Source organism: Stenella coeruleoalba (genome assembly GCF_951394435.1).
Source record: "Stenella coeruleoalba genome assembly, chromosome: 3".
NCBI classification, from domain to species: domain Eukaryota; kingdom Metazoa; phylum Chordata; class Mammalia; order Artiodactyla; family Delphinidae; genus Stenella; species Stenella coeruleoalba.
The window spans coordinates 6,948,809-6,968,894 of NC_137148.1; the positions used below are offsets into that span (position 1 = coordinate 6,948,809).

The window sequence follows — 20,086 nt, forward strand, 5'->3', positions numbered from 1 at the left end:
AAAGAGTCATAGGAACATATCAAAGGCAGCCAGGAACCAGCTGGAAGAGCTGTCTTGGGTCCAATCTGTGAAAATTTGAGCATCAAAAGAGACATCTACTGTAATAGGCAATGCATATTGAATATCATATTGCATTGCAGCCAATCCTATCCCAAGGGATTAAAACAATGGTAACGCATTCCTAAGAGCCAAACTCATTCCAAAACATGACCTTTGAAAGTTTGGAAAGGCCCTCCAAGGCCCTGGGCACATTCAGTGATAACTCCAGAGTGATTATCAATGTACAGTGAATACAGTGTAAACCATTGTATAAAATAAAAATACATAAGTCTACCATGATAAAAACAAACACATAAATAGGAGGATGGAAAGCTCTCTCTTACAGTATGATGACAATTAGTAAAATATAGAATAATAGAGTTAGAAACGCATCAATGGATGCTAAAATTGTTAAGTAGATGAAAGCCTGATAAAAAGCAGGGCAGTTTTATACCCTCAAATCATCTACCCATGAATTATCTAAAAAGGGAAAATTATGATTCTACAGTGGAGAATTTTGGCTGGCAAAACGAAGTTATTAAAATTTAACCTTTGGAAGCAACCAATATGTCCTTCAGTAGATGAAGGGATAAATAAACTCTGGTACATCCAGACAGTAGAAATGAGCTGTTAAGTCATGAAAAGACATAGGGAAATTTTAAATGCATATTACTTAGTGAAAAAACCAATCTGAAAAGGCTAAATATTTTATGATTCCACCCATATGACATTCTGGAAAAGGAAAAATCATGGAGAGAGTAAAAGGATCAGTGGTTGGCAGAGTTTTGGAAAAGGGGGAGGGATGAACAGGCAGAGCACAAAGGATTCTTAGGGCAGTGAAAATACCCTGTGTAATACAATAATTATAGATACAAGACACTATGCGTTTGTCCAAACCCAGAGACGGTACAACACCAAGAGTGAACCATAATGTAAACTATGAACTTCGGGTAATCATGATGTGTCCCTGTAGGTTCATCAGTTACAACAAAGGTACCACTCTGGTGGGGGACGATAAAGAGGGAGGTCATGCTTGTGTGGAGACAGAGAGTGTATGTGAAATCCCTGTACTTTCCCTTCGATTTTGCTGCAAACCTAAAACTGCTCTAAAAAACTAAAGTCTAAAGGAAAAAATAAAAACCTTACCTTCCCCACTTTGGGGACAAATGGATATTAAGTGCCTCCTGAAATGATATTGTACTAAGAAGTCAGCAGTTCCAGAACATATAAAATCAGATATATCAAACATATAAAAAATAAATTGGAATAAACACTTTCATCAATTGGTTGTTACAGAGCTGTTTTGTCAGTTGTGTATACCCAATCATACTGAGCATGGTGGCCTAAAAGGCATATTAGCATTTCTAATGGTGGCTTCTCAGAGATGAACCGGTTTTTAAGGCTGGTGTTATTGACATCAAAAAAAGTCTTTATGTAGAGAAGTAGCTGTAAGGTACTGAGACTAGTTTCCCTGAGTAGTTGTGGGAGTGGAGGAGGGGTTATAACAAGGATAGTTTGCAAAGATATAAGCCATCACTTTGAATATCAAGACTAGTCCGGCTTATGATAACAGCCATGAAGACCACAAATGCACAGTGGTTCATGTTGTCACAAAATGTATTTGTTTAGAGCAAAGGGTATTATAAGATTCCACATGAGGTCAAACCGTTTTGCAGTTGAGCCACATGGTGGGGAAGTGGTATCACCAGGGCAAGTACTTTGTGGCGACCAGGGAGCCAGGTAGTCTAATGGCGCGTGTGCACGCTGAGCCAGGCTTCCTGGCTGTGGGTTTCTAGGAACAGGGAAGAGGAGGAACAGAGTTTAATTCCCTGGGGTGGAAACATATCACGCCTGTCTGGATTGGCTTCATGGGACCAGCTCTTCCAGCCTATATGGTGGTTAGCCCTCATCACTGAGCTCATATAGTGGAGTCTCTGGATGCTTGAGAAGCACAGTGTTAGCTCAGGAGTAGACCTTGGTGATCAGAGGTGCAATCCCTCCATTTATCCATCAAGATCTAGGAAGGACCTAGACCTTCCTCTGTGTTCTCCGTGTCACCAGGTTTCCTAGTGCCAGAGCCCAGCTGAGAATGCCCTTTATGACTCCAAGTCCAGGGCTCTTTTTACACTTCCTGATTATTACTTTGCTGCACTGGTATTTTCAAAGGTTCAAAGCTTTCTATCTGATTAAAACATGAAGTAAACCATGGTTCTTTTGCTGTTGGCATCAAAGTATTTCAAGTGTTGATAATCACCCTGGAATTATCACTGAATGTATCCAGGGCCTTGGAAGCCCTTTCTAAACCCTTGAAGGTCATGTTTTGGAGTGAGTTGGACTCTTAGAAATGTGTTGCCATTGTTTTAATCCCTTGGGATAGGTCTGGCTGCAGTGAGACACAATATTCAACATTTGCATTTTCTGTTCCTGAACTAGAAGATTTTTCCCTCAACTTTTCACATTGCTGACTTCACCTTTCAGACCAGCTTTAATGCCCCCTCCTGAGAGCCAAGATCCATGTAATTAGGACTTCCTCAGTCACTTTTCTCTTTGTCTATTTCCTTCAGAAAACTTACCACATTTGCAAATACACTGTTTGCTATTTGTTTTCTTGTTTGTGACTTGCTCCCTCCCCTCACTGCTGTGTTGCTCTGTAAACGTTTCCAGAAAGAAGAAAAGTAGTGATGAGAGCCTGTTATGCCTCTCTCTCTCTCATGTGTTCAGTTTAGGAGAGTTTTGAATGAATTCCTTCAAGGAGACTTGATTTTCAGAAGACAGATGTGATTCTGCACTTGTCAGTATGGGGCTCAGCAAGACGCTGAGCTTCCTATTGGAAAAGTCACTGGGATTGGTGACGAGTCAGCTGTGGGTGAGGCATGGGGAGTGCTCCCAATGGGGACACGATGAAATGAGCTGAGTCTGCAGCATCATGGAGAAGGTCAGCCCCAAGCCCAGCTGCTGCCAAGAACCACCCTGGGGCCATTGGCCACAGCTCTCCAGCTCCACAGTTCCAGAGGTCTCCCCAAGGGTGGGCTGCCCTCAGGGGAAAGAGGTCTGAGCTGGTTATCTACTTAACAGAGAGAATGGCCATAAAGAAGAAATTCAGGGAAAGAATTCATACTAAAAATTTAAGGCTACTGTATTTCTGCATGGGAGAAACTCATTGGCTATCTTTAGTTTCAGCTTTCTTTTCTGATAAATATAGGAGTAGATGGATTTCACAGGTCTCTTTCCACTGTAGAATTATAGATTCTAATGCCTAGGTCATAAATGGAACTCTGGTCACCTAGAAAATCAACTATTTTAAAGTCAGAGTATAAAGTCATCTCTGGTATGTTGGTGTCCATACAACAGGGTGAGAAGAGGGAGAGGCTGACTGGTTGGTCCCATGAAGTGTAAAGAGGAAAACATAGGTACTGAATTACTGGTTTAAAAGTTATTTAGACTAAAACAGGATTAATACTACAATCTAATAAATACAACAGTGCACTTTGGTAGAAATACTAATGTTCATCTATGTCCCACGGTAAAGAAACACTTACATGGTAGAGATTTGACATAATTTAATAGTGAAAATTCAGCTGCTCCTAAACAGGAAGATTATTTTTACACATATTTAATGTGATCTTACATTCCTTGATAATGAATTTAAATTACAACGTGTCCTGTGCTGAGAAAGGAAGTGTATTTTCTCTCTGGCAAGTTATTCTCAGCATTTGTCAGATAGCCTCTTGGGGGCAAAGAAAACTAGATCCAGGCAATCCAAATCACATCATGTAATTCCATTATATAATTGCAATGGCTATGTAGTAGATTAGAATGAAGCAGCATATGAGCAGATGCTGATTCAATTTTATCTAATATTCACTTTTTTTTAATGTGCTGTAGAAGCAGTCTCAAAATAAATGAGCTTGGCTGGAATACAATCCCAGTGATGTACAGAAATAAAAATCTCTATTCTTATTATTTCCATTTAAATATATATTAATTTCCAATTGACCTGCTCTATCAATAAATGCATATATCTGGGGAGATATTTCCCATGGGCAGCCATTAGGTTAGAGTCTTTTCTAATGTAAAGCATATTAAGAAGTGAGGTAAAGAGGGCAAGAAGGGAAGGAGAGAATAATTATGATTATTCCTCAAAGGGAACACAAAGGGACACAGCAGAGTAAAAGGGTCCCAGACGAAGGCAGCCAAGGCCATGTTGCCATGTTATGTAATGTTAAGGCACGAGCACACAAGTCTTGCCTTGTGTATTAGGTAAATTTTAAGTTTTATTCCCTGATTCTTTGGTCTTTGCAGTGAATACAATCTTGGTCCATATCCTCAAACACACAGAGCTCAAACCACCTGGCTGCTTAAATCTAGCCCTGGTCAAAATTTTATAGCAAATTGGTTACTGAATGAATAAAATACTTGCCAAGGAAGTAACTGAATTTGGCCAAACAACATATTAAGGGATACAACGCAAACCAAACTAAGCATTCAATTCAATACACTTTAAAGACAGAAAAAAAGCTGGAGAAGAGATAGGGGGATCTTAGACACTTGCCGTGAAGGCATTTGGTGCTGTTTAATATTCCCATGTAATCCTTTGTTAGTTGTTCTTCATATTATACCAGAAGTTGAATATTATTTTATGTATAGAGCTGGTTCTGGATATTACAGGGCAGTGAATTGTGCTTCCTTGACTTTGAAGAGTTGGTGATTCTCTATCTATGTTCAAACGGGGGCTCCATTCTGGGAAGCTTTGCATTCACGGACTTGGTGGAGAGACCCTGGTTGATCTGGAGGCAGACTGCACCCAGGAGTCAGGAGATAAAAATAAAGTTCCCAGGTCTGTCACTAAGTAGTTATGTGATCTTAGGAAAGCCACTTCCAATGTCTCACGTTTAATGTCTCAGGTTTCCCATCCCAAAAAGGGAGCTCGTGTGTCCATTTTCCTAGCATTAGCTATTATCAGATGAATTTTAACTGAGAGTGGACATGGGAAAGGAAGAGCCGGGCTGAGGAAGTTTGGAGATGGGAGACAGATGAGGAGTCCAGAGTGGCAAGCTGAAGAGACAAAATAAGAGCTGAGATGTTGAAAATAGGCAGGAAGCAGGCAGAAGCCAAGAGAAGATTTGTAAGTGTAAGTTACCTGCCCACCTCCTCCCTGGCCACCAGACACCCAGAAACCAGTATGAAATGGAGCAGGAGGGTGTGATGAGGTGTAATTGCTCCCTGAATGGGCGGAAATGTCTTGCTCAGTTGGTTACAGGGGCCGGTCAGTTTGAGGCCAGTTATCTGCAGTCAATTCTATTATAGCCAAATGGACTCTTCAACTACAGTTTAGGGCACAGATAATAAGAACTTTTATAAATGTCTTCATTTAAACCAAACACATGCGACTACCTGTAAGAGAATTGGTTAAAACCAAATAAAGGTAGACTTCCCTTAGACCACAACATTCTTGTCATAGAAAGAGCCAGCAAGGCTTTTCTAACCGAGTAGCCTGTGAAATTGGCCACTCCCTCGTCCAAGAAATGGCTTGGGTTCTTCCACTCCATCTGGTGTTTTCCATGTTATTTTTTCCTAACTGAAGGGGCTATTATTGCTGCCAGAGAAGAAGGGGCTTGAAGGTTCCCACTGGAGGGTTCTCAGGCATCAACCCTCAATGATTCCTAATCTGGAAGCTCATTTTGTTACCACACCTTTTCTTTATTTCCTTATTTCTGTCTCTTTTTCTATATTTTATCCTCACTGATTCACTGGTCAAACACTGAATGAGGGTCTGTGATAGAGTGAGTCTACACAATTTCAAAGGTAAATAAAGCAAGGTTTCCTTGGTGGAGGTGACCACCATCAACTGCGGGGTGGGAAACAGGGCTGGTCAGTACTCGGCACAACTGTGGGGGACAGACTGGTAAATAGGTTTTCACGTCACTGGGACCACGTGATGATAGTCACACAGATTGTGCTGTGGTGAAACACAAGCGGCCCCATCTAAGCCTGCCATGGTCAGGGGCAGCTCTCTGAGTTCTGTCTTGATGTATCTTAAGGGTGAGGAGAGGTTGTCCAGGTGATGGGAAGGGTATCACCAGGTAAAGGGAGCAGCCACCCTTGTACACAAGGGAAGAAGGAGATCATCTTACATCATAGAAACTGGAAATCCTTCCTTCTTCTTTCTAAAGCTCTCTTTTTTTTTGGATCCAAAGGTATACTTTTATTGTTTACATGGGTCCTCTTTTCACCAACAGGTTTTAACTGGCACAACTTGGGGGGACACGAGGAAGTTGTACTCTCTGCCTATCTCCTCATAGGGATCGGCAGAAAGGAACACAAGTTACTCAGGGCACACGATTCATCAACCTCTATATTTCATATACATTAACATCAATCGTAGCAACTGGTCAGGGAGGTAGTTTAATATTCCTTTGAAAATAAAGCAATTGTGCATCGATGACTTTTCATTTCCACCTAAACTAATTAAAGTTGCATTCATTTCTATATGTCATTATTTTTTTTTAACATCTTTATTGGAGTATAATTGCTTTACAATGGTGTGTTAGTTTCTGCTTCACAACAAAATGAATCAGTTATATATATACATATGTTCCCATATCTCTTCCCACTTGCATCTCCCTCCCTCCCACCCTCCCTATCCCACCCCTCCAGGCGGTCACAAAGCACCGAGCTGATCTCCCTGTGCTATGCGGCTGCTTCCCACTAGCTATCTACCGTACATTTGTTACTGTATATTTGTCCATGCCTCTCTCTCGCTTTGTCACAGCTTACCCTTCCCCCTCCCCATATCCTCAAGTCCATTCTCTAGTAAGTCTGTGTCTTTATTCCTCTTTTACCCCTAGGTTCTTCATGACATTTTTTTTCTTAGATCCATATATATGTGTTAGCATACGGTATTTGTCTCTCTCTTTCTGACTTACTTCACTCTGTATGACAGACTCTAGGTCCATCCACCTCATTACAAATAGCTCAATTTCGTTTCTTTGTATGGCTGAGTAATATTCCATTGTATATATGTACCACATCTTCTTTATCCATTCATCCGATGATGGGCACTTAGGTTGTTTCCATCTCTGGGCTACTGTAAATAGTGCTGCAATGAACATTTTGGTACATGATTCTTTTTGAATTATGGTTTTCTCAGGGTATATGCCCAGTAGTGCGATTGCTGGATCATATGGTAGTTCTATTTGTAGTTTTTTAAGGAACCTCCATACTGTTCTCCACAGTGGCTGTATCAATTTACATTCCCACCAACGGTGTAAGAGGGTTCCCTTTTCTCCACACCCTCTCCAGCATTTATTGTTTCTAGATTTTTTTGATGATGGCCATTCTGACTGGTGTGAGATGATATCTCATTGTAGTTTTGATTTGCATTTCTCTAATGATTAGTGATGTTGAGCATTCTTTCATGTGTTTGTTGGCAGTCTGTATATCTTCTTTGGAGAAATGTCTATTTAGGTCTTCTGCCCATTTTTGGATTGGGTTTTTTGTTTTTTTGTTATTAAGCTGCATGAGCTGCTTATAAATTTTGGAGATTAATCCTTTGTCAGCTGCTTCATTTTCAAATATTTTCTCCCATTCTGAGGGTTGTCTTTTGGTCCTGTTTATGGTTTCCTTTGCTGTGCAAAAGCTTCTAAAGCTCTCTTTATCTTCCTCTCTCAATCTCTTTCTTCCTGCCTTTTTAAAACAGGTACTTTAGATTTATATGAATTAATTATTGCTTTCATCAAAAACATTATTATATGGTTATTGTATAAGTGATTACAAGTATACTGATATTTTTATTACTAGTAGTATGATTGAAATGCTTCCTTATTTTTCAAGTCTTGGTTCTGGTTCAGCTTTTTTTTTTTTTGTGGTATGCGAGCCTCTCACTGTTGTGGCCTCTCCTGTTGTGGAGCACAGGCTCCGGACATGCAGATTCTGGACGCGCAGGCTCAGCGGCCATGGCTCACGGGCTCAGCCACTCCGCGGCATGTGGGATCTTCCCGGACCAGGGCACGAACCCGTGTCCCCTGCATCGGCAGGCGGACTCTCAACCACTGCACCACCAGGGAAGCCCCTGGTTCAGCTTATTTTGATCCTTGGTTTTAATGGTGCCATAGCTCGAAAAATGCCTAACAAAGAAGTGTACATCCAAATGGAAAAAGTGTAACACTGGCTGTACTTCCTAAATCATGTTTCCATCTTATTCATCAATTAGGCAAAGACCTCTATTGAAATATGACTGGTAAATGTCCATGTTCCATTATGTTCATCACTTATTTTGCAAACTGCCTTTTGCTTTTAACACATGATGAACCTGGAAAACCCTTGACTTTTGTGGAAAGAACTAGCGTCCTGTCAGAGCTCTCAGAGCTCAGCAAGCAACTTCCCACAAAAGCCTCCCCTCTCAAGCATTTCTCAGCTTCTTCTACTCAAAACATGCTCCTGCTGGCTCAAATGGTGGCAGGTCTGGTCCTCTGAGTCCCCAGTGGACTGGCTGGTAGGAGGCTCGGGGGTGAGTGGGCAGGTGGCCTCTAGATGTTCATCCTGCTGTGCTCAGAGACAGCAGCTGTAGGAGTTAAACTGGAATCACACACACACTGCAAAACCCGTTCCCCTGCTTTGACCAGAGGAATATGGAAGCCGACAAGCACATGCAGAGTGGCTGTGAGATGGTAAAAAGAGAAGAGGCAGGACAACGGAGCAGAAAGCAGATGCTGCTGTTCTGTGCTGTGTTCATTTAGAAAACATCATGCAGTGTGCACTATACTCTATTTCAGGATCTACCATTTCACAGAAGAGGAAGGAAGGAAAGAAAAAAGAAGAAAAAGGAAAGAAAAAATTGTAGAAGGAGGAAACAAAGGGCTGGTCAGTACTCAGTACAGCACTGGGTGCTTTTGTATATGTTATGTTTTTAATGAATCACAACAACCTTGGGAGGAAAGTATTACAACCCGCAGCTTATAGCTGAGCAAATAGACTCAGCAGTAGAGAACAGAGAATCACTACCTTGTGAAGTTCTGGTTTCTCATCTCTAAATGGTTTAGACAGTTATCATTAACATTAATAATTGTATGAGCGTTATTATGGCCCTCATAATTAATTTTAGTGATTAATTTTCAAATAAACATACTATAATTTTAAAAATTCCAAGTAGGCTCAGAAACAAGAGAAAAGTAACTTTACTGTTTAAGACTATTGAACTCTTGTTCCTAAGGTGATGAAAAACTCCTAAAAGACAAAAATGTTTCCTTTGTACTAATGAGCTTATCTTGCCTTTGCATAGAATATGGGACCAATTACTCATTGATGTATTTAATTTGTAAATTGTTTATATTCTTAAGCATTCAATATAAAATTTTTAAATTAAATTTCAATATTTCCACAGAAACTAGAAATCATTGTGTTCTCAGCCTAAACAGCACTACTTTCTAATATCCCTATTTATCTTTATGTGTTCTAGACAGTGATAATTTCACATAGAAAATATATGAAAAAGGACAATTCTGATTTCTGACACATTAAAGATTGACATTCAGATTCACATAGTATAATCAAAACTCCACATCGGTTCAGAAACACAGGCAAACATAACACCACTCTTCAATCCAGGAGTTAGAAAGAAAGGTGGAAATAATATTATAAAAAGTCCTAATTCACTGATGGTGAATGTTAGGCTTTTCATGAGTAAATAAAGAGTCCTTAGCATTTTGTGAACCTGGGGGACATGTGGTGATCCCAGTGGAGTTCTGAACTGGCTGCAGCAGGTTGGATAGATGTGTATTAGGGAAAGGTAGGAGGAGGCTGGGAGGGAAGCTGGCAGAACAATAATGAAGTTGGGGTTAGTCAAGGAACACTTGCAATGATCCAGGTAACAGGAGGAGTGTCAGGTGAGTGTCAGGTGGTGGTGGAAGAAGCAGAAATTACAGAAGGAAAAGAGAATGTGAAGAATTCTCTGGATGTGTGGATAGGTGTGCAAGGAAATGCTGAATCCAAAGTGACCCCGATGAAGGTAAACCCTGGTAATGCACAAACTCCTGACCTGAGGAAATGATAATGTGATTGACAGACCAGATGGAGCTGGTGGGAGGAGCTGGGCTCAGCCTCAGTCACGTGATGTGAGGAGGGGGAGAGGGTGTACTGCCTATCAGGCCCCCAGGACTGTGCTGGCCCTTGCTGGGGTTGGGAACCTACCGGAACCTGTGAAACTGTGGACATGGAAAAATATAGAAACAAGAGAAAGAAGAGGAGGTCTTGTTTCTACCCAGAAGATGTGTAACTGCACAAATGTTCAATAAACATTTAGGGAATGATTTCATAAATGCCATTATTTCTAAATTCAAACTCTTTCAATATATTAGGTTTGAATAAACCTATGTTGGTTAGTACTGTTGGGTCTCCCACTTTGTACAGTTATGGTAACAAACACCACTAGGAACCGTCACATCATCTGTAATTTCTAATAGACAATTTACAAGTGCCGGTGATCTGTGCTGTCAAGGAGCACATCCCACTCGTGTGTCATTCAACCCAGCAGCCCGGGGATTGGGACCCGCCCTGTTCAAGCATCTCACACAGCAGATCTGGCTGTGATCAGGGTCATTCCCCTGGGACTTCTCAGTTCCATGCAGGGCAAGTTTCCAAAAGATAGGAGGAAAAAACAACTTCGAGGCCATCCAAAAAAAAAGTGTACTTTGATAACTCGAAGCTGCAATGGAATTTGACAACTGAACTTTATAGAAGAAGAATGAGTCAACTTTATCTGGCGAAGTTATGACCTGTAAAGGGTGATTCGGCTAAGATCCTGTATCAAAATGGCAGTCGGTAAGGTTGTAACATTGACAATAAATTGGGTGACATGGGTGCTTTTTGACTGAAGCGACTCAGCAGAGACACGGCCCCGAGGGACCGAGGATCGGCTGGTCTGGCCAAGCTCCTGACCTTCCCAGACCGTGTCCAGAGGGGCCCGGGCTCCGTGGAGGGAACCCGGCTGCGGGTGCCTGGGCCCCGGGGAGGCTCGGCCCCGCGGGAGTCAAGAGATGCCTCGTCCAACGCAGCCAAATTAAATAAATAAATAAATAAATAAATAAATAAATAAATAAATAAATTTGTTTTAAAAAAAAGAGAGAGAGATGCTTCGGACCCTCAGGCACAGCTTTCTCGGCGGGAAATGCAGGAACTGGCCCAGGACCGTCGTTCCTGCACCTGAGAGCCTCACAGATTCACTTTACACCCTCAGCTCGGGGGTCACGTCGGCGAGGTGGGGGCCTGCAGCCCAGCCGAGTCGGAGAGAGACCGGCTGTCCGCAAAGGGCACACCTGGCGCAGGTAAAGAAGCCGAAGAAGCTGAGATCCTTAACGTCGGACTCTCCAAACACGCGTGCATCATGCTACTTAGGAAAACTTAACACAGCTTCGTAGGTATCCGCTCTCTTATCTGCCCAGTTAGGGCCCAGTGTGTTTCAAACCAATAAGGAAACCTGAGGCTTATGCTCAGAGCTGGAGGCCTGTGTCTACACCCGCCGGGGCGCCGCCGGTAGCGGAGCCTCTGCTGGTTTCAGCGAACGTGAGGTGCCCAATGTTGTCTAAAGGGGGCGCCGTCTGCAGGGAGCGGCGCTGAGAGTTCACAACAGGGCATCCTGGTCTTTTATTATCAGTATCTGCTTGCTACTTTTAGACACCGATTTGCTTCTCTTTTCCTAAAGAGAAGACGTTTGTTGAGTGACTACACCATTCACAAAAATCTGTGAATTATAATTCAACCCATAAGGCATGTCCTATGAATGTTGACAGCAAACCAAAGGTGTAAACTAACAACTACTTTCAAAAATCAATGCTACTATTAAGTTTGCTGTATTTATTTGTGAAACAAATAGATTCTTAATTAACTGATAATAACAAGTTATGGAAAATACGCAGACATTTTACCCATCTGTGTCTATATACCCCCTACCTGAGGAGGTTCAAGCCTCTAATCTGCCACTTATTGGTTGCATAATCTTGGACTTAGAGCTCCTCCTCTGTAAAATGAAGACAAAAATATAGCTTTGATATAAATTAGATAAAATAAGGAAAAGCATTAGGGCAGAATCTGAAGTGTAGTCAACATAAAATAATTGTTATTATTTTAAGGTAAAAGGCCAAAGGATCTAAGATCCTAATGCAGGAGAAACATGAGTGCGTGGGTAATAATGGACCAAGCGAGCTGTCAGGAGAGGGGCTGTGCTCAGATTCTGTCCATGCCTCAGGAGCAGAGGAAGCAACCCTTTCACCCTGGTCACTAGATCCTGCAGGACAGAATCTGGTCACGCGAGTGAGGGAGGGAAGTGAAGTCCCAGCAATACTCAGAGATGACAAGGTTGTGGAACTGAGGTCTGGGCCTTAGATGGACTTTTTCACCCTGTGACATTTCTTATTTTCAGGAGGGCACCTTCAGATCACAGAGAAGATGACATCTTTGACATACTCATATTTGTTCCATTCCACAAGAATAAGGCCATGCTTTTTGCGCCACTTAAAAAAAAAAGCCTTTTCCCCAAATAGCCAGAATTCCTATATCTAGCTTAGAAGAAAACCCTGAGAGATCCCAGGTGGAACACAGCCTTTTCCCAGAATCTTACTGGAACCCAGAATTAGAGAGAATGAGGAAGTTGGTTGCTATGCTCACGCATCTCACGGACATGTTTCCATCGTGAAAGAGCCAAGTAAATTTCAACAGAAGAAAAATATGATGCTACTAACAAATCGGGTCACAAGATTATATCTTGGCTTCTTATTAAGGAGATGGTGGTGGATTAGTTTTCTCCAACTCAGCAGCTCTGCAGAGGCATTTCTGGGAAGGACTCCCTGGTCCTTCTGGGATATGCAACAGCATTTGCATCTCTGAGAAATTGTGACCCAGGTGGGATCCAAACTTCAGAGCCTTCTTGCTCTGGACTCTGACTTCCTGAGCTAACTGGCCATGCTCAGATAGCATAAAAATAGACCGAAACCTGCTGAGGAAAGTGCTTGCAGTTTTCTTTTTACCCATTTTGTAATATTTCTAGTCAGTCCTTACAAAATTCAGGGTTGATCTGAAACTAGTAGACGTATACAAGCTTCTTTAGGCATATTTCTATATGAACAGGAATGAGACTGAACCTACAACGTGATTGACCCTTAGCCTGAGCACAAGCTGAGCACAGCGTATGGCACCTGATGGTGGGGGGAGACCTTGGCATGAGGGGCCACCACTAAATGGGATGTACGTTAAAAATGGTCTATTTCGTTTTGTTAATTTGCAAAACCTAATAAAAATCCTTTGAAATTCTCTTATTTCAAACTATAGGTTGTTTTTAAATTAAAGGAAATAAAATCTGTGCAGAGTTTTTTTCTTTTTTTTCTCCTATAATAGTGCACATCAGAAACCTGCAATTCTGCTTAGCAACTTCCTTCTTTGAAAATGTTTTTCATAAGCAGAAGCCATAAACCTGTAACCTGCAGGATGTCAAATCCATCCTCATTCATACAAAGTGTGTGGCTCTTGAAGAAAGAGACGACCTATTTTATTTATGCTAAAGCACTGGTTAAAGGATGCGTCATCTGAAGAATGATGGGAGAGGCAGTCTTCATTTAAAGAAAATCTCTCGTGTTCTAGAAATGTCACTGGAATTAAACTCCTAAGGGTCCTGAGCCATCCCTGGAGCACAGATGTCTTCATGCAGCTTGGGTACCACATGAGGTCAATCTCTCTGTGCCCGGAGACATGGTGCCTCTGAGATCCAGGTGGCTTCAATTAACATGAGGTTTAAGGCTTTTCCAAACACCCCTGAGTGGTCCTGTGTAGCGCTTGCTAAAGAAAGGATTCCCATCACCAGTGGGATTCTGGAGGGTCAGTTTAGGAGAGAAGCTGGGAGGTTTTACACTGGCTTTATTTGGAATTATTTAAATTTCAATCCTTCTGGAGATTAGAAAACAAATTGGTGACATTATGGGTGGTGCATCATGCTTGCAACTCTGGAATTATAACCATGAATACCAACAGGTGGAGTAGTCGCTACATACTGGTTGATTTTTAAAGCCAAGAGGTTAAGAATATTATATTACTATTGCTAATATGGCCAAGAGAACCTGCGCAAAGGGGGCAATTGGTGACAGTTTATTGAAGTGATCATGTCTCTGCATTCTGAGGCAAATTTAGCCACACTAATCTATATCCTTACGGACCCTTAAGCCAAAGCAATTGTGCAGAGACGTGACTAGCTTTCAGGTGGTAGGTACCATGACCTGCCATCAGACAGAGCTCCAGAACCTTCATCTTCTTAGTCAAATTGCAGGTGACTTCTGATACTACTACAGCAAAAATTATCTCAAAATAGCTTCCAGCAGTTCAGTGAAACAAAACCATTTATTACCAAATTCCACAGTAATTCTCCCAAAACATGACTTGATCCTTTCTTGTACGTTAAGGAAATAAAACAACCTAAAACGTGAAGCCTTGTTTTGAACCACCACCATAAATCCCTTTCGCTTCTTCTGTCAGGTGCTCTCTGAGGTCCTGCAAATCACTGCTCTTTAGATAAAATGTATCAAGGAGGCATGGCCCTATTTGTCGGAACTCTCTTGTTTTCCTACATAATGACATTAGTTTCAATTCCCTCCTACATGAAGCCATAAAGCTCCTTTGAATAATTCACTCAGTACTGTTAGTAATTCTATCAGATCTCAAAGTGGGGCTCATTTTAGTTTAACTTCATAATATGTGCAACATGCTTAGGAGTTAGACAGTTTGAACCTCTACTGAGCAAACAAAGTTCTGTGACTTCATGATTACACCCCCCGATTCTGCAGTCCTTCCACCAGAGAGGGCAGGGAGTGTGCCCTGTTGCCACGTGAAGGAAGAGAATTGTGAACTCACACTTCCCTGAGGCAGCTCGCTGAGGGAAGCATGGAGTGGGGCTGGAGAATGACCCCAGATATGGTAGCACAATGGGATGGCTGAGAGTGGACCCCAGGCTTAGGGAGAACTTCTGCCCTGAGGTGGACAGAGCTGTGAGGGTGAGGGAGATTTGGGTAAGGGGCAGCAGAGAACAGATGCTCTCTGCAGGTGGGCAGTTCCCAGAGAAAGGGGGAAAGGCGGGTCTGACTGGGTTTTCTACTCACTTATCCCAAAGGTTACTTCTACTCGCTGTGGAGAGCAGTTGATGAAGGTGGTGGAGAGAAGCCAAGAGCCTTACTCCAAAACCTTACATGAAAGCAAACACAAAGGGTGGATAATAAATGTTCACCCCTCCCATGCATAACCCCCCTTAACCTTCTCCAGCCTCCTCTTCTCTCAACTTATTGAGGTTAATATAAAAGCCTTGGGTGACTCACCAAATGTTCTCTATCTTGGGTGAGAGGATGAACAGTCCACCAAGGCAATCCTACTTCTACCTTCATAAGTCCATTTCCTTAATATCAACTCTGCTTCTTAAAGTAACTCCTTTAGGCATTCTGCTGGAAACACTGAGGGACAGCACAGATTTGTCCCCCAGAAGGCCCTGAAATGCGAGTGAAGAGTACACTAATTAGGGGCTTCCCCGGTGGCACAGTGGTTAAGAATCTGCCTGCCGATGCAGGGGACACAGGTTCAAGCCCTGATCCCGGAAGATCCCACATACCAAGGAGCAACTAAGCCCATGTGCCACAACTACTGAGCCTGTGCTCTAGAGCCCGTGAGCCACAACTAGTGAGCCCATGTGCTGCAACAATTGAAGCCCATGCACCTAGAGCCCGAGCTATGTAGTCAAACAGTGGCATGCTCAGCAGCTTTTAAAAGGTAAAAGATAATTAAAAAAAAAAAAAGAGTACACTAATTAGAATAACTTCCATGGCTATTCTGATCCAAAACAAAAATCACTTCTTATTTGACTTCCCATTCCAAATGTCATGTTGTTCAAAACATTCCATTAGTGATTCTGCAAAGAGATCCAAGTACAACATTAAAAAACTACAATAATAAAATGTATAAAGACAGTTTCAAGATCAATTCCAATTCCAACTGTGAATATTAAGCCCTCCCATTACGATAATTTTCACAGAGACATTAGAGTTCAAGAATTAAATCCCCTTGAAAGTTAATTTCTTTAGATTAAATGTCAAGTATTTATCTCTTACTTGTTACAAGTCAAACGGAATTAAATTCTCATTTCTTATTCTACTCAGTCTGATATCCAGGGATTTTGCTGCCTTTGTTTAGGAATTTGCTATGGTGGCAGCCTGAATTGTTAGGTCTTAGTTGATGTATGCCTTTCCCATTAAGAATATTTGTTTCCATTTCCCACTGCCACTGGCTATCCAAGTTTGGCATCGACATTTTAACCCTAGAGCCTCACTGACTGCCTGTGCTCCCTGTTGCACCCAGAATCGAGCTGCTTTGCACTTTTAAAGGCACATATATTCTTCCCACCAATGCCTTAAAACACGTAAGCATTATTTCTTCCCTCTAATTGCACTCTTACCGTGATTATACCTGCTCACTAAAGTCTGTGTGGTCCATCAAGTCTTTTGTGGTCCCTGCGTGCATGAGCTTGTGAATGTAATGGGAATAACATTGTCCCCGTCATTTCAGTCAAGCGATAGCAGCCTGCCTGCCCCCTGCAACTCCCACCAAGTGGAATGCTCACCCTTCCACTTAAAATTCATTCTGTTGCTAAGATTCCGGTGGTATTTTCTTGAGACTTGAGTAGGCTTATCTTTGTTGATATCAAATAAATAGCCTCACATCTCCAAGAAGCAGTCTTCAAGATGGAATTAGACATGCAAAAGACTTATTGGGAAAAACTTCAGTCAGAATCATATAGATATGATTTAAAACCTCATAAATGGAGGCTCTCTTCTAGGAATAGAATTTCAAGGGAGAATAGTAGACATTCCAGGACTTGGTCCTTCAAATTCACCATCATAGGTAGAGTAGATGAAGAGAAGCCTGGAGGGTAGAGAAGCCAAGAAAGAACCAAGGGGAGTTGACATCACAAAGACCAAGAGAAAAGGATGTTGTTTGCAAGGTCAATCGCAGTGAGATTAAAACCAAAAATTGATCGTTGTGCAGCATCACGAAGACAGCTGGTGATCTTGATCTCTGTAGGCTGTCAGGCATAATCAAGGAAAATGTGGAGATTGATGTTACAGGAATGAGAGGACAGCAGAGGGAGCCCTGTAATGTCAAGAAGAGATGGGACCTACAGCACCTTTAGAGGGACTGGGTGTGATGAAAAAGAAGCATTGAATCAGTTGTAACAGGAGGAAAGGAGAAGAGGAATCCAGATGTGAGCAGATTTATGGATTGGGAGGAAGCCATAAAAGGTTTCCTATCTGGTGCCTTCTATTCTTTCTATGAATTATGAGGCAAGGTTATCCACTAAGGGTATGAGTAAGGGAAATTTATGAGATTGCCATTGGGGAGAAGAGAAAACCAAGGAGAATAGATGAAAAAAGATTTATAGGATAATCATGCCCATGTGAAATTTGAGATAAAGATATCAAAGGAATGCCTAACTGACAGGACATGTGATTTTTTCCGAGCAATGTCCAGCTGCTTCAGTGAAGGCTAGAGACAGCAGACGGAAAAGTGCATTCAGTCTGGAGGGTTGTCATCCAAGTACCAAGCAGGAAAAGAGAGGGAAGGAAATTGATTGAAAGTGAAGAATTTTAATGATGACTCTAAACTGTACCACAAAGGAAAGGAAGGTCAAAGGGATTGTGAGGAAATGAAAAAAATCAATGAGCTAAAAATGACATTGTGAATCAGAATTTTTGCAAGGGTCTTGACCAAATGTCTTGGTAGATAGAAACTTGTGGTTGGTGAGTGGAATGTCAGAATTTGATATCTGAGAGGTGGCATGTTTCTGAGGTAGGACCCTGGGAGAAAGTGGCCACAGAAGGGAAGGTCATCGAATGGAAGGATGCATAGAGCTTTAAGGTCAAGATGTGGATGCTACATCCACAATGATCATGGATGGTACATCTGTGTGGGTGTTGGAATCCAATAATTGGCAGGAATGTAGGTAGAATGTCGATGAAGAAGTATGGAAGAAACCAGTGATCCAGAGGTTAAAATTTTCAGTGAAAGAAGTGACCAGGAGGACGTCCTGGCAGCAATGAAGAGGAAGTAGGATAGATTTTGATAGTGCTAGTCTCATGCGAGCAAGGGTTTTGAGAGTTGGAGATGAAGTGATGATCTGAAGGCATCACAGAGAAACAAGGAGGACCTAATCCCTAATGCTGACCCTCAGGTATAATGGGTGTGAGGGAAAAATAATCCTCTGTCTTAGTCTGTTTAGGTTGTTAATAATAAAATACCACAGACTGGGTAGCTTATAAACAACATAAATGCATTTCTCACAGTTCTGTGTGCTGGAGGTCTAAGATCAGGGTACCAGCATGGTTGGGCGAGGTCCCCATTTCTTATTGTGTCCTCACATTATAGAGGGGGTAGCTAGCTCTCTGGGACCTCTTTTTATAAGGACACGGATCCCATTCAAGAGAGCTCCACCTTCATGACCTAATCACCACTTGAAAGCCTCACCCTCCTAATCCTATCACCTTGAGCATTAAGTTTTCAACATATGAATTTGGGGCTGACACAAACATTCAGACCATAGGATTTTCCATTTGAGAAGTAGGTTCTCAGTGAACAATAAGATTTCATGGTTAGGAACCCAGAGGTTGACATATTACTTTAGGAAGAAATACCGGGGCTTCCCTGGTGGTGCAGTGGTTGGGGGTCTGCCTGCCAATGCAGGGGACACGGGTTCGTGCCCTGGTCCGGGAAGATCCCACAAGCCACAGAGTGGCTGGGCCCATGAGCCATGGCCGCTGAGCCTGCTCCGCAACGGAAGAGGCCACAACAGTGAGAGGCCCGCGTACCGCAAAAAAAAAAAAAAAAAAGAAGAAATACCAAGGAGGAGAGGAATATGGTATCATGTATGGAGACCCTGGAACAGAAAAAAGGACAAAAGGTAAAAATTAAAGAAATCTTTAGAATGTATGGTCTTGAGTTAACAATAATGTAAGAGTATTGGTTCATAGAATTTTAACAAATTTAAATTTTAACAAGTGTACATATTAATGTAAGATGTTAATAATAGGGGAACTGGATGTAGAACATATGGGAGCTCTCTGTACCATCTGTGCAATTTTTGTGACACTGAAATTTTTCTGTAAATCTAAAACTGTTTTAAAATAAAATGCTTAATTGAAATATAAATCCCATGGAAAAATGCTCAGTATTACTTTAGTGCATGCAATTTATACAGACCAAACTCAACACATCAAGTTAAACGTAGTCAAGAGCACTGCTATGCAATGAAAAATATATCAAACTTTGTAACTCTGTTTTGCACATGGGACCTCACTCTCTTCTCCTCTCACTGACTTTTCTCTGAAGACCAGAGTCCGGAGGTGGCCCCTGTAAGGGAGGAATGATGGAAACTCTTGGCATGGAAGATCAAATGGAGATACAGGATGTATATATCTCTCTCTATCTCTCTATCTGTATCTCTATCATCTATCTATCTATATTCTACTTCTATGGAGGGTATTTGGAAGTATATATAAAAATTACAAATGCATATAGCTTTTGATCACATAACTTCAGTTCTGAGAACATTTTGCAGAGATTCTTACACACATGAGAAAAGACATATGTGCAGTGTTACCCCTGCAGCATGGTTTTCAATGGCAAAATAGTTGAAAGACCCTAAGAGTTTATCAACAAAGAATTAGTTAAGGAAACTTAACATGTGATAGAATACCATGAACTATAAAAAGGGAGTTTTCACTGTATGTGTACATCTGCATATGTATGTATGTGAATGCATCACCCCGAGTTAATATAAACCAATAAATGAGCCAATACCCTTTAAGAGTAAGGAGAGACAAATATAGAATTTGGTGGGGAAAAAGGCCATTAAAGTTCTCATATTTTAAAATAAAATGCATGTATTTCATTTGAAGATATATGAGGTAGTGTGAAAAATTCTTCTTTGCACAATATTTCCACTTGGATTAATTGAAATAAGCACGATAAAAAT

The 20,086-nt window shown here is 41.6% G+C and overlaps 1 protein-coding gene across 1 annotated transcript in view; it reads right to left on the reverse strand.

Annotated features, from left to right (window-relative positions):
• Window positions 1-20,086, reverse strand: part of LOC307184640 (semaphorin-5A-like) — a 284,063-nt gene that overhangs the window by 38,476 nt on the left and 225,501 nt on the right. The gene's annotated exons all lie outside the window — the stretch shown is intronic.